Source organism: Rhinolophus sinicus, linkage group LG03 (genome assembly GCF_036562045.2).
Source record: "Rhinolophus sinicus isolate RSC01 linkage group LG03, ASM3656204v1, whole genome shotgun sequence".
Classification (NCBI taxonomy): domain Eukaryota; kingdom Metazoa; phylum Chordata; class Mammalia; order Chiroptera; family Rhinolophidae; genus Rhinolophus; species Rhinolophus sinicus.
Genome location: NC_133753.1, coordinates 164855999 through 164870738, shown reverse-complemented (window position 1 = coordinate 164870738; position 14740 = coordinate 164855999). Strand labels below are relative to the sequence as shown.

General features: G+C 41.3%; 1 protein-coding gene across 6 annotated transcripts in view; it reads right to left on the bottom strand.

The window, feature by feature from the left end:
- Positions 1-692, bottom strand: part of IL6ST (interleukin 6 cytokine family signal transducer) — a 48382-nt gene extending 47690 nt beyond the window's left edge. For 2 of the 6 annotated variants that reach the window (XM_019743225.2, XM_074328938.1), the window contains exon 1: positions 448-651. The gene's annotated coding sequence lies outside the window, so the exon portion shown is untranslated. Of the gene's footprint in view, positions 1-447 lie in introns of all 6 variants that reach the window. The other 4 variants (XM_074328939.1, XM_074328935.1, XM_019743234.2 and 1 more) reach the window with 4 other exon arrangements.
- Positions 693-14740: the final 14048 nt, after the last annotated feature.

Below are 14740 nucleotides of genomic sequence, written 5' to 3'. Positions count from 1 at the left end.
CTGAAGAATCCAGTGCGTGGTTAATGTAATTTAAAGGGAGATGAAAAGAGAATTGGGAAGAAAAAAATGGGGATTTGATAACCAAAAAGCGGTATAATCCAGAGGGGAGTTGGGAGGAGAGGGCTTACGGAGAGAGGGAGGCAGGGGGGAGTGTGTGTGTGTGTGTGTGTGTGTGTGTGTGCGTGTGTTGTTTGTACTTTTTTGTGCGTTGAGAAATCTAGGTGACAACGTTGTAGGAATCAAATTCGGAGGTGTGGGACGAGGGAGAAGGAATGTGGGGATTTCCAGGCTGGGGCTAACAAGTTTGGGGCGTGCGCGCTATCGGGACGCCTCTCTCTCCCAGGGAAGGGTGGCTCCCACGAGTGCCAAGTCGCCTGGCCAACAGCCTCGAGTGAGCCCTCACCCTCCCGCAACACGGCCCTTCTCTTCGCTACGGCTCCTCCTCACCTCAGGCCGCGGCGCCGCGATCCTCCGCGTCTCCAGAGCGCACGTCCTTCTCCTTCTCCGCGCTAGGCCCTATCCGGGCTGTCCGCCCGGCGACCGCGGCTCCCGCTCAGTTGCGCCCGGGGGTTCCCCGCGCGACTCCGCGGGCCTCTGGGCCTCTTGCCCCAGCTCCCACTCGCTCCCTACTCCTTCCCGCAGACACCGCACGCTGCCCTCCTCCCGCAGCGGGGCAATGCGCCCTCTCGACTCCACCCCGAGACGCCCCCACCGCGCCCCGCCCCCGAACTTGGGGTCTGTAAGCTGATTGGCCCCCGAGAGACCCGGCGCGCCCGGGCATTGGCCCAGCGGCCTCCCGACAGCGAGGGGGCGGGACGCCAGGCGTGAGCGATTCCCGTAACGCGGCTCCCAGCGTCCCGGATTTCGGTGGCTGCATCCGCGTCGCCTCTCCCAGACTAGATCGAAGGGTTCCCCCACCTCCCCTCTGCGGGCGGAAGGAGCGGAATGTTCCATTTTTCCGTGGAATAATAGGGTCGTCAACGGAAGCCCGGGTGCTACTTGTGCCTGCCACTCTCCTTTCTCGCCGAGGCTCTTTCGGCCTCCTTTCGCATCCTTCCAGGAGGGAATCAGAGCCGCGAGAAACCACCGGGCTCCCTTGGGGACAGGAGAGGCGTGGGAAATCCTCAGGGAAAGTGAAGGGCTTGGTGACCGCGACTCCACACAAGATTACCGCAGATTGGCCGCGGCGGCTTCGGTCCAAGTCTTATGTAAATGAACCTTCAGTTAGTAAATGAGTTTGGGTGTGATTGATCAGTGAACCCCAGATCTGGTGACGCGCCAAGAAACTAGTTTTTCTTTGCGGTTTGTACCTCCCAGTCAGTGATAAAAATACCGAGTGAAAACCAATTCCATTACACGCGTCCCCCAAGCCTGGTAAATGGCCCGTCAGACTCACGTTGATATGTTTTTTTCCAAAGCAAAATGAGAAGTTTGAAAAATAAAGCCGTGTGTGTGTGTGTGTGTGTGTGTGTGTGTGTGTGTGTGTGTGAGAGAGAGAGAGAGAGAGAGAGAGAGAGAGAGAGAGAGAGAGAGAGAGAGAGAGCCATAGGAGGGCAATATGGTTTGTTTAACGGAATTGAACAAATTATACCCATATAGTGACACAATTATATGGTTCTTCATTATATTGAGGATTCAGACGGAGTACAACAAATTATGACCTCTCAGTTGTGAGCATATAATTTTTAAACGACAGAAAAGTGGGTCTGCTATGTGTCTACTGCTAAAGGAGACCCAGGCAAGCATGCGGATGGTGCTGCAGGAGAGACAAAGCACCCCTGTGTTTAGCTGTTGCTACTGTTATCCTATATTTAACCTAGGGAGTGTGACTGGATTGTATTCTAGTTTTGCCATTTATAGGGGTGTTTGTTTTAAAACAAACTTCTATTAAAAACTTTTTTAAGCTAAAAAATTTATTTAGAGCTAGCAAACATTGATTTAGGGACAATGTATACTGGTTAAGTGTACCTTCTGGTTCCAAATTACCTGGGTTTAAATTCCAGTACTGCTACGTGCCATGACTATGACCTTGAGATCTTCTCAGTTTTTTCATCTACAAAATGAGAGTAACAGTACCGACCTAATAGGATTGTTGCAAGGGTTAAATTAGTTAAAATACGTGAAATGCTTGGCACATAGTAGATGCTCAATAAATGTCAGCTGTTTACAGTATTGAATGTCTACTATATCAATGCTTCTGAAACCTTTTTGCATCACAGCGCATATTGAAAATGGTGATATTCTCTGGCACATGGAGTAGACAGAGGGATTCAATAACTTACAGCCTGCCTTGCACAATAGTCAGAAAAACAAAGGACTGAGTTAGTTCTTTTGTGGATATCCCTGTATTGGCTCAGCCCAACCCTAACCTCCAAGAAACTCACATTTTGTGGGAATGGATAAAATCTTAGGCTAAAAGAATGAATCGATATTGGAGAAAGATTTTCAGAGCAAGAGTACTTCTCCCTTCAGCTGGAATTTAAAAACTTTGCAGACACCTCTGTAGGTATTGGCCCTAAAGGACTACTTTCAGGGTAAGGATTTGCCATTAGAAAGCCCTGTCAAAATACAAAGATTAGTGGGGAGAAGTGTCATATAAATAAATAACTTTCCATTTATACCTTACGACCATTTGGGATTTTAGATAGTCAAAAGCAGAGAGTGGGGAACAGATGCAGAGAGAGGGCTACAAGAGGACACTGAGGTCATTTGAGAGTAGGTGAACAAAGCTAGGAAAAGATGCTACAGAACAAAGGTGATAAATGTCGAAGATAAACTTTGCCTTGCTATTTGCTTAAACTGGGCCCTGACCAGGATATCATTTACTTCCTTGCCTGTGCCCAGTTGTGCTTCGGAAACTGTGTCCTCTTTGGAACTATCCCCATGTCCTGCCTACATCAACCTAATGATTTCAGTATCCATGACAATGATTCAGTTAGCACGCTGACCTCACAATTTCTCATCCTTCTCTCTTCCAATGATCTTCAACTTCACTCTATCAGAAACCCACAGATGTAGCCACACCTTGAATCCAGTCATCAAATGCCACCCGCAAAATTTTGACTTGTGAGTTACCCTTTCCACCCACAGCCACCTATCCTTCTATCTCTTACTCCCATTGAGCCTGCAATTTCTCCTCAATGACCTCTAGTCTTTGTTCTCATAGTTTACCAGTTATTTCTTACCTCCTCTTCCCAAGCTGTGAAAATTCTTACCAGCCATTTTAACTGCACTCTCATTAGTATCTTCAATTCCCTTCACCTTCAGCCATGTTTACCTTGTCAATGTTACTTCCTATCTCCCTTTTCCTTGAACAACCAGCCCCGCCCCAACATTTGTTCTTAGTACAGACCATTGTTTCATTACACCTTGGAAAAACAAAGACTATCATTTGTGAGCATCCTTACTTTTTCTCCATTTTAGCAGGAAACTATATATCCTTTCCTACTGCCTAAGAGGAAGGACCCTTATTCTTTTAAAATTTTTCCTTCTTCTGTGTTCTTGGTCCTACTCCTACCAAATTTAGTCCCCTAGTTTTATGTTTTTCATTATTAGCATAAAATACCTTAGAAACACTTTAAAAACTATCAACTCAATGGTGAGTTGGGGATAGCTTTTCTGTATGTGTTAAAAAAATCTTTCTAAACTAATGGCATCTAATTCAGCAAACAATTAAAAGTATATAATTCAATATGTGTCTCACAATGAAGCAGTTTAATAATTCACTTAGTAAAATAAGTTTGAGATGAAATATGATCTTAAGTTGCAACTAAATTTCCAAGCTAGAAAACAGGAAAAATTAATTTCATAGCAACAAAACTAAGCAACATTTTGATTCCACTTCACAAATTTTACTAAAGAATAATATATATTCAGAAAAATGAGCAGACCATAAGAGTACAACTTGAAAAATGTTCATAAACTGAACACAGCCATGCAACTTGCACCTACGCGTAGATCAAGAAACAACCGTGTAGATCATGATCAATGTCCCTGAAGGCCCCTCCTGCTCCCTTCTCATTATTGGAAGGCCACTGGTGACCACTATTATGACCTCTAACACCATAGTTTCACAGCTATCATTTTAAAATTGAGAAGTTAGCAGAAACTTCTTAATGTTATTAGTATTTGCTTATTTTATTTTATTTTAAAGACTAACTACGGTTGAGCAAGAGTTTGAAAGGAAGTAAGCAGCTCTGTATAAAGGTTAAACACAGATGCAAACTGAAGTGGATGGAGTCTAGCTTTCTCCTTCTTCCAGATCTCTGGGAAATCCTGTCAAATGGCTGTGGACTGGTGAGCTTGCATTACCCTCTTTGACAGGGAACCTGGCTTCAGAGAAGGAAGGCCAGTGCAGAAGTGAGAGCAGGAGATAGGTGCATCCTGTTCCCAGATACATATATAGGAGGAGGAAGTCAGGTATTAGGGCTGCAGCTTTGAAATGGCCCAGATTAGCTCCAGAATATCATCATCCCAAGGAGTCTGAACATAATTAGCTTTTGTTACTTCCTACACAACTAGTGAAGAAGCAAGAGCTTTCCTTTGTTGACCCTCATTTGAAAGAACACTCTTCAGTTATGAAGTAGATTCCTTGGCTCCTACTAAAACCAGAAGGTGAGAAAGTACCAACATGAATTTTTTAAAAAAAATATTCATCTTGTGGGCTTGTATGGCCCCTTGCCTAGGATTTGGATAAAGATACGGTATTTATTAATTGTATTAAATAATGGCTTAGACAAATGTGTGTCTGTCTCCTCAAAGGAAGACGGCAGTGCCTACTAAAAAGGCAATCCTAGGGCTAAGAATGCAGGACTGATAATTCTCAAGAATATATGTTTACTATAAGAATTTTTCACCTTTCCTTCTTCTTTGTAACACTTCTGGGTTTTTGCCTACCTGAGTTCCCAGTTTGCAAACTCCAAATTTTAGAATAAATCTTTTATCATTTATTTCTAGCCGAAGCCTCCAGACTCCTTTTGAGTTCATTCAACAAGTCAAATATGGAAACTTTGGTTTGAAGGAACATAAGAAGTTAGAGAATTGGGCAAACACTCAAGTTAAATAGGATTTTTTATTGCTTAGGGTTAAGGCATGACGATAAACACTTTTTGGGTAACTAACTGAAAGACTGACATGTCCCCTCTTTTTCTTGGGAACCGTATATATAGTCGAACATTAGCAAAGGATCCTGGAAAGGGAGGTGAGAAGTCTTTTACTATCCTACATTTGGCTGAAATAATCTGACATGTAGAACATACACATTATGCTTTTCTTTGGAAAACCTCATTCCATGGGCAGGGCATATGATCTGTGAAGGGGGTGGGCAGATGACTAAATTGGAGTCGAAACTTCTCTGAGCCCTGGCTCTGCAACTTCCTGACTCTGAAACCTTTGGCAAGTTACATAATCGCTCTGACTTTCACTTTCCCAAAGGGTAAAATGGGATGAGAAAGGCTGTCCCAGGCTACTGCACGAGGATGGTATGAGGGCCAAATGAGAGAACAGATGAGCAAGGGCTTTCTAAACCATAAAGCGCTGGCAAATGTAAGTTGCTAATATCAACCATAGAACTTTCTAGCTGAGTGTGTGACTATCCCTGATAGGGTGGTGGGTTAGGGAGGTAGTGTAAGGAGTGTTGTGCTAAGAAGAACATTGGCAGTTTTTACATTCAGATGCTAAACCACAGCTGCTGGGCAGGCAGAAAGCCAAGGCAAAGCCTGCTCTCTCTAATTGCACTTGAGACTCCAGTTTACTCTCTTTACTATTCATTCACTGCCCTGTCCATGAAGAGGGAAGCATAAAGCACTTCACTTCACACAGCCACAGGGAGGAAGGAAGCTGGCATTGAGTGACAGAGAGATTGGGTCATTAACAATGACTACTATTTATTGAGTGCTTACTATGTGCCACACAGCATGCTAAGTATTTTACGTACAAGATCTTATTTATTATATTTCTCACATCAGAAAATGAAGTAGGTATGATTTTTACCCCCATTTTACAGATGAGGAAACTGATAGTTAGAGAAGTCAAATAACTTGCTCTGCTCCACCCCAGATTGTCTCCTCCTCTATAAGTAGACAGCAGTCTCCACCAAGAGTCAAATCCCAGTGGTCTGATTCTAAAACCCACATCCTCAGACACTAAGCTATACTGTCTTCTTAGAAGCCAGAGTAACCACTAGCTTATGTACACTCTTAGCTTCCTGCCACCAAATGCAACTCCACTGGTGGTATTGTTTCCGGAGAACAAATGCAGAGAAGTGGGTTGGGAGCTAATGATGGTCTGGCAAGTCCATTTCCTATCACCACATAGACACCCTCTCCCCAACCCCCACGCCCTGCCACCTCAGTACAGTAATGTCCTGTTCTCTGCAGGTTGCCAAGCGTTTATCTAGTAACCGGTATCTTTTTGCTCCAGGAGATTATGGCTAATAGATGTCATAAAGTTATCTAAGTCTCGTTAGAGGCCACAGTAGGATTAGAGTTGTAATTAAGTCAGGGTTTGGTGTGATGGTCCTACACAAGGAACAACTGTGACGTGGGGTTAGAATGCATTTGTTAACCCAATACTTTATCTCCATAGACCAGTGGAACCACCATTTACAGCAAATATTTCCTGAGCATTCTTGGAATGCCACACTCCATACCAGGTACCAAGTACTTACACATGATAAAACATGTGAGAAAGCCGAAGTCAGCATGGAATGAAAACAGACCAGGGGCTCAGAAAATATGGGAAACTGAATTCTGAAGAGGAGGAGACAATTTGGGGTGGAGCAGTCAGGGTGACCTTTATGAAGGAGGGAGTGAATTGGACTTTGAAGGAGGGGTAGGTTATGACTATGTGAAAAGTAGGGATATTGAAGGGAGAAATGTGTGAGAGGATGGCATTGTGGGAGAAGACATAGTGCAAAGGTAGGTTCAAGACAAGTGGGAATGAGCATTGATATGTAAGGATGCTTTCACCTAGTTCAAACAGAAATGACTTCCACAAACTAATTTTCATGTAGTCCAAAGGTTGGATGGGCTGCTTGATCCAGCAGCCAAATAGTGCCAAGTTTTTCTCACGTCTCTGCTCTAACAGTTCACGGTCACCTTCCACAGTCAGGTAATATGTTTCCTTGTTCACATCCAACAAGAGAGAGTTTGATTTATCTTGCCCAGAAATCCCAAACTAGCCTCTTTTTATGTCTCATTGGCTCAAACTGGCTTTATACCTGCCTGTTCCTAAACCCATCACTGATGAAGGAAATGGAATATTATGATTGGCTTACACGAGTGGATCTCAAACTGTAGCCTGCATTAGAGTAACCTGGAGGACATGTAAAAACACATATTGCTGCCCTCTCCTACCTCAGAGTTTCTATTCAGTAGGTGTACGGTCAGAATTTATATTTCTAACAAGTTGCCACATGATGCTAGTACTTCTGGTGGGGGACCACTACCTTGGAATAATCACTTGGAGCAGAATGGAGGTTGGGGCAACAACCATAATGTCTCCTATGGATAAGGCCACCAGATGTCCTGGTTTGTCTGGCATTGTTCCTGTTTATTCCTGTTAAGCCAGTGTAATTACATCTCCTTCACTCTCAAAGTACCCTGGTCAATTTCAATATAAATCACATGGTCTCCTTACTATAGGGTGCTTGAGCTCAAGTCAAAGACCCTTCTCTAACTGAGCACAGGATAGTGAACTAGGATGCATCGGTAATATTTGTGTTCCAGTTGGGAGATCTCTTCTTTGTCCTGTGTCCAAGGATCCGAGAGAGAGAGAGAGAGAGAGAGAGAGAGAGAGAGAGAGAGGAGAAAATCATCAGTAACAACCGTATTTTACACTGTTGGATCCTGACTGATGTGTGTTAGGAGAATTGCTCTTAATTTACATGGAAACTATTCTTTTACTCATACAATTTTGATATTTGTTTTTGTTTAACATTCTTAACAGAATAATTTATTTTATGAAATACTGAGGCATCAATTGCAACTAACTCATTTTATGTCTTATGTTTATTGACACAATTTTTAGAAAATGTGAAACATGTTTTGTATTAAGCTGAAATATCATATTTTAAAAACGGACCATAATGCAGCTTGCAGTAAAACAGGATTCAGAATTAATAGTGTTGGTTGCCAAGTATTTCTGGTTCACCTAGAACTAAAAGTTTTTATTGAAAATTTACTACATCTGGCAGTCATAGCAGGAGGCCATGTAATTTCTGGAAGAAAAGTAGTGAAAGAATATTTTTGTTTTTCTTTCTTAATCTAGTTTCTTTTTCTTGGCTTTTTCTACCTAAAGGTTACCAAAAACTAGGTTTGAAATGATCTTATATATTAGACACCTTTAGTCTTATTCATGGGATCAGATTTAACCTTTTTGAATTTCTTTAAAAAAAACAAAAACTGATAACAAGCATTGTTTGGGATGCAGTTTAAGAGTTTACTTAAACCACTTCCTCCCAACCCCACACAAAAATCATAAACTTTAGCAAAATCCCGATGAAAATCGTAGACATCTCATTGCTCTTTGCAAAACCAAAAATTATGAAATTTTACTTAATCCAAAATTGTTTAAATTTTGTTGGTTTAAGCCTTTTACTAGACTTTTCTTCTCATGCCAAAATAACCACATATGGTTTCAGTACTTTGGGAGAAGGATAATTTGGGTTGAATCTCGTAGAATAACAACATTTAAAAACGTTTAAATATGGTAGAATTGGAGAGCAGTCTTCTGTTCTCAACTTCCATTCATTGTAAGAATCTTCCTCCCAACATCATGGAGAGATGGTTCTTTAAACTGAGTTACTACTTTCAGAGATAGGAAGGCCATAGCTTCAGAGCGTGGGCAATAGTTTTCATTGTTGAGCAGCTTTCGCTAGAAAGTTTTCTTACTATGAGTTATAGCATGTCTTTCAATATGTTTACTTTAGAGGACTATACACTATGCTATGGACTGAATTGTGACCTCCCCAAATTCATATGTTCAAGCCCTAACTACCAATGTGACTGTGTTTGGAGATAAGGAATTCAGGAGGTAATAAAGATTAAATGAAGTTATAAGGATGGGGTCCTAATCTGACAGATTAATGGCCTTGTAAGAAGAAGAAGAGGAAGAAATCTTTCTCTCCCCACTGCATGCATGGAAGAAAGGCTACATGGGGACAGATGAGAAGACACCAATCTGCAAGCCAGGAAGAGAGCTCTCACCAGAAACTGAATAGGCAGGCACCTCGATCTTGGACTTCTAGCTCCCAGAATTGTGAGAAACAAATTTCTGTTATTGAAGCTGTCCAGTCTATGATATTTTGTTATAGCAGCCTGAGCGAAGACAAACTATATGTACTGCCTTTTCTTTACCGGAAATCCCAGCTATCATGACCATCCTAATACTTACATTTTTTAAAATGACAATTCACAATGCGTTCCATTTTTCTTTATCTGATACAATTTCCAGATTGCTCTCTAGACTCACTGCCCATTTTGAGATCCCTCTAGCTTGTGTCTGTCTCGTCAAAATAATGCTGTTTTATAACTGAACAAAATACTGTAAGTGTGTTCAGACCAATGCAAAAATACATTAAGACATTACTTCTATGAGCTAGATTCCGTATCTTCTTGTGGGCCATACGTAATATAATGCTGGTTTGGGTTTTTTCAGAAAACATATTATATGTCGGTTAAACTTGGGTTCACCTAAAATCTGCATATTTTTTAGATGAGCTTCATCCTGGGCCCTGTAATCAACTAGGCTTTTGGATTACCAAGAATGAGACCACCTGAAGAAACGTAGATGTTTAAAGAAAAAAAAAAAAAACACCTGACACTGCCACACAGATGTGAACTCTAAGCGCTAGGTGGTTTACATAATATGTAACTCAATTACATACTCTGTAGGGAGGTACTAAATGTTATAGAAACAGGAAAAGTAGAGCAGGGTAGGGGTTTTGAGAGTACATTCTTCTGGTCACAGCATAGCAAAATGCACTGGATTTCATTAACATGATTGTCACTTTTTTTGCTTCTGTTACCTCAAACCCAGCTATGAATAAATCGATTGATTTAGAAATTTATTACATATTTCACATATTTAATATCTCTAATGCAGGATTATAATAGACTATGGTAATTAATTTAGCTTAGGAAATGGTCACTGAGTTACTCATTTAGAATAACAGCTTGTGATTCTATTTATTTAGTGGTATATCTAATTTTGAAAGCCTTCATTTAATCAATTGATTAATCATCTATCATTTAGTCAACAAATATTTATGGACTGCTTGCTATGAAGAAGGCTGAATTATGTGTGCATGTAAGAAAGTTACAGTTACAGAATTTTGAACTCTAGAATGCCTGGTATTTATAAAAGTAGAACTTGGTGCCTAGATATTTTATGAAGCTACAAATGGCAGCATTTTCTAATTCGAAGACTACAGCTGTGGTATGAGCACTTTTTGCCCCTTTGTAATTATGTAAGAAAATGTTATTTGTTCTCACAATACCTCTCTAGATAGATTAGTGTATTTTCCTCATTGTATATGTAAGGAACTTGAGATTCCAGGAAGATAGGTGTCTTGCCCTTAGTCACTTAGGGAGTATTAATATTGGAATGGAATCCTTAGGTTTTGAGGTCATTGTCTACCAACATCTGATCTTGAGCTGAGTAGTAGAAGTGGTCACACAGCTTTGGCACCAGGTCTGTTGGAAGTCACACGGTAATGCTCACCCAAACCTCTACTGTTTCTATGGTCCACAGCCTTGGTGGCAAAAGGACTTGGTACGAAAAGTTCTTAGGGTGCTATAGGTCTTCTGTCTCAGCCAGTGCCCCTCTGGTTCAGGTATCAGCAAATACACAAGGAGGGTGTAGAGGTGAATGTGGGAGCAGGAGCAAAGGTCAAAAGAAGGAACTAACCAGGTTTATTCCAGCTCCTTTATCTCATTGCTGATCCCAGCTTGCCATTTATCCTTGTCCTATAAAATTACAGAAAAAAGGAAAATGATGCTAACCATAAAAGAATTTTAGACATGTGACCCTGACCATTTAGCATTTGGGAATGTCATGTGAGGCCTTAACTTTTTGACATTGTTATCTGGTGATCTCCAACCTGGTTACAAAACGGGCAGAAGGAGTATTAGTCCATGGAGATGTATTGAAAATTCCTGGGGGAAAGAATTTTCCAGGAGATCCAAGAGGATCTCATGCTAGCAAATTTTCTCAACCCTGGCTACACGTTAAAATTACCTGGGAAATTAAAAAAAAAAAAAATACCCAGGCCTGGGGCCCACATCCCGGCACTCTGAGTCCTTTGGTCTGAGATATAGTCCTGACTGATATATTTTTAAAGCTCCATGTGCTTTTAATGTGCTCTAGGATCACTGCCCTGGTGATCCCTATTACTGACAGGAGAGTGTCCTATCCCCAATGTAGCCCAAGTGTGTATGTATGGAGAAAAAAGCTTGATCACTGATGAGCCCAGTGATTCTCAAGGTATGGTTCACGCACCGTCAGCATGAGTAGCACATGAAAACTTATTAGAAATGCAAATTCTCAGGCCTAACACCGGATCTACTAAATCAGAAAGTCTCAGGGTGTGTGGTCCAGGAATCAATGTTTTAAACAGCCATTTAGGTGATTCTGATGCATAGTAAGATCTGAGATCCACTGTCCCAACTTAACCTATGACTATTCTGAACTTGTAAATTTGAATATAATTGAGATAGATAACTGTCCTTCTATAAAGAGAATATTCTAGTTATAAATAAGAGCATAGATGGGGTTCTGTTAAGATAAAGAAATTAGAGTGTGATGATAGAAATGTAAGACGTGAACTAGAGCAGAGGTTGTATTTTTTAATTTGTGTTTTTTTATTTTGAGATACAGGTTCCTTCCCAGGAAGGAGGCAGCCATCTTCTTTCCTTGAACTAAAGCTCTGTTTGCATTGACTATGAGTTTATACTTTAACCTACACTAGGCAGGCTCTTCCCCATAATCAAACAGGATTTTCAAAGACAGCGAAGATCAGCACACAAAGCCCTGCACCAGACAAAGGGTTGGAACACACTCAAAGACACCTTGAGCCAAGACATCGCTGTGACAATCTGCTGGATTCTCGATTAAAACAATAACACCAATGGTGTCATGGCAGACTACTGGGGTCATCAGAGCTGGGGCCGAAGAGTAAAGTTTTCTGATTCATTTTGTTTCTCAGTGACCCCTTGTCACAGAGAGAACCTTTAGATATGAATGTTGGGAGGTGGGATAATGTGTTTTCAGATGTTTTTCATATCATCATATTTCCAGCTTTCAATCATATCGATGAGGATTTGAACAATGTCCTAAAGCAGGAGAAATGTGGAATCATAGGAAAAGTCTCCTAGTTGACAAACTTTCATGCAGAGTCAAACTTCATTCTCGTGGGGGAATTTATTATATTATCAGACACCTCAGATCATGTTGGATTAGATTGAAGCAGATTCAAGGGTTAGGTTCAGAGTTTACCTGCTTCAAACAGCTCATCAATTCCTGAGGAATACATCCCTCTCACTGGGACTGAAGACATGCCTAAAGTCAGAGTGTGATGGTAATGATTCACTCTGAGATTTCAGATCAAGCCACAGGCACTAAAAATGCAACTCTATTTCCCAATGTGAAACACGACCTGTAATCTTAATCCATTTAACTTCCTCAAATTGCTATCTTCCTCAAAACAGCCTATTTCTTCATTGAGCATAGATGAGTTTTCTCTGTGGTAACTATCACAATCTGACCCAATGACATGGTCAGGCTTTCCTCATCACCTGCGTGTTCTCCTTCAAGGAAAATTCATTCAGCAACCAGAAATGTCTAGTTAAGAGTGTGGATTTACAATCAGATTACTCGTGTTGAAATCTATGAACATGACTCGTTAGGGGTGTACTTTTGAATGGATGTTTTAATCTTCCTAAGGTACAGTTTCCCCACCTGTAAAATGGGGAAATAATAGTACTGATCTCATAGTATTAGCCATGACATGGGGTCTGGTATAGTGGTGGTGCTCAATAAATAGTAGCTTTTATTTGAGAGAGCTATAGCAGAATGGTTAAGAGCAGGATTTTAAGGCCAAACTGTCTGGTTCAAATCACGCTCTGCCATTTATTAGCTGGGTGCCCATGGACAAGTTTCCTAATCTCTGTTTATATTTCCTTGATTATAAAATGAGGATAGTAAAAATATTATTTCATAGGCTACTGGAAGGATCAAATAAGTTAATACATGTAAAGTGCTAGAATAGTAATTGGCACATAGAAACCCTGGATTAAATATTAGTTAACACTATGTCATAGAGTTTCTGTAGTGATGAGTCAAGAACCTGATCTCAGGTAGATTCAGACTAATATTACTCTCCTTAACTTCATTATCTGATTAACACGGACTAATTCATCAGAGATGGAGTTGAAAATGGAGTTCAGGGAGAACTGGGACAATATGCAACCAGGTTTGTTCCTCACATTTGTTGGACACCAGGAAAGAGTATAAATGAGGCCCACCATATTTTTAAATACTGTTAAGTATTTTCTATCCTCCTAGCTTGACAAATATACTTCATAATAACATACAAGTTCAGGTTAGAATGTAGACTTCTCAGAGTTCCATGCCAGAAGTTGGAGAAACAGAGAGAGCAAGTGCCTAGCCTCCCACCTCCAGCTTCTTCCTGTATCTAACCTTAGTGTCCAAACTGTACCCTCCAGCCCTGCCTCATGTACATTCCAGTGGTAGCAATGAGCCACCTGGTGATTTCCAGGGTAGTCCCAGGGAGATGTTCTGTAAGTTGGCCTGGGCTCTTTGGGCAGAAAATTTCAGTCTTGGGTACCAGGAACTCATTCTGGAAGGAGCACGTTATGGACCGAATGTTTGTGTCCTCCCAAAATTCATATATTGAAGTCCTAACCCCTTGTATGGCTGTATTTGGAGATAGGGCCTCTCAGACAGCAATCAAGGTTAAATGAGGCCAAAAGGGTGGGGCCTAGATCCGATAGGATTCATGTCCTTATGAGCAGAGACACCAGAGAGCTTGCTTTCTCTCTCAATGTGAACCCACCAAGAAAAGGACATGTGAAAACAGAGAAGAGGTGGCCATCTGCAAGCCAGAAAAAGAGTTCTCACCAGAAACTGTCCATGCTGGCACCTGATCTCAGACGTCTGGCCTCCAGAATCATGAGAAAATAAATTTTTGTTGTTTAAACCCTTCAGTCTGTGGTATTTTGTTATAACACAGGGAATGTGGGGCAGGCTCCTGGTGTGCCTACCCCTTGGCCTCGCAGATTCCCTGATCTGTGCGGAGGAAAGCCAATCAGAGAAAAGCCAAGTCCCTCTAAAGAGTGGGAAGGGACCCCTCTGAACTCCAGGGATGGTACCTCTTCCCACGGCACTCAGGGAAAAGTGGAGAAACTTTGAATTTCTTTTGTATTTGGTCTAAGCAGAGAGACTCAGCATGGAAATTTAGGCCAAGAACTAAGAGGACCTTGACAGTTATGGTCATGGAGGCTTTAGCTAGAAATTACCTTAAGAGTCATCAAAATTACCTTCATTTTAGTTGGAGATACTGAGGTCTACAGACTTCCCACAGGTAGCGTAAAACTTGTAGCATGGAAGTTTCCCACAGGTAGCATGGAAACTTGCTGATATCTTGCATCTCTGAAATCTTATGCATATACCCTTTTATTTGTTAGGTTAAGTTTGCCAGCTTTTAGATTAACTATCAGAG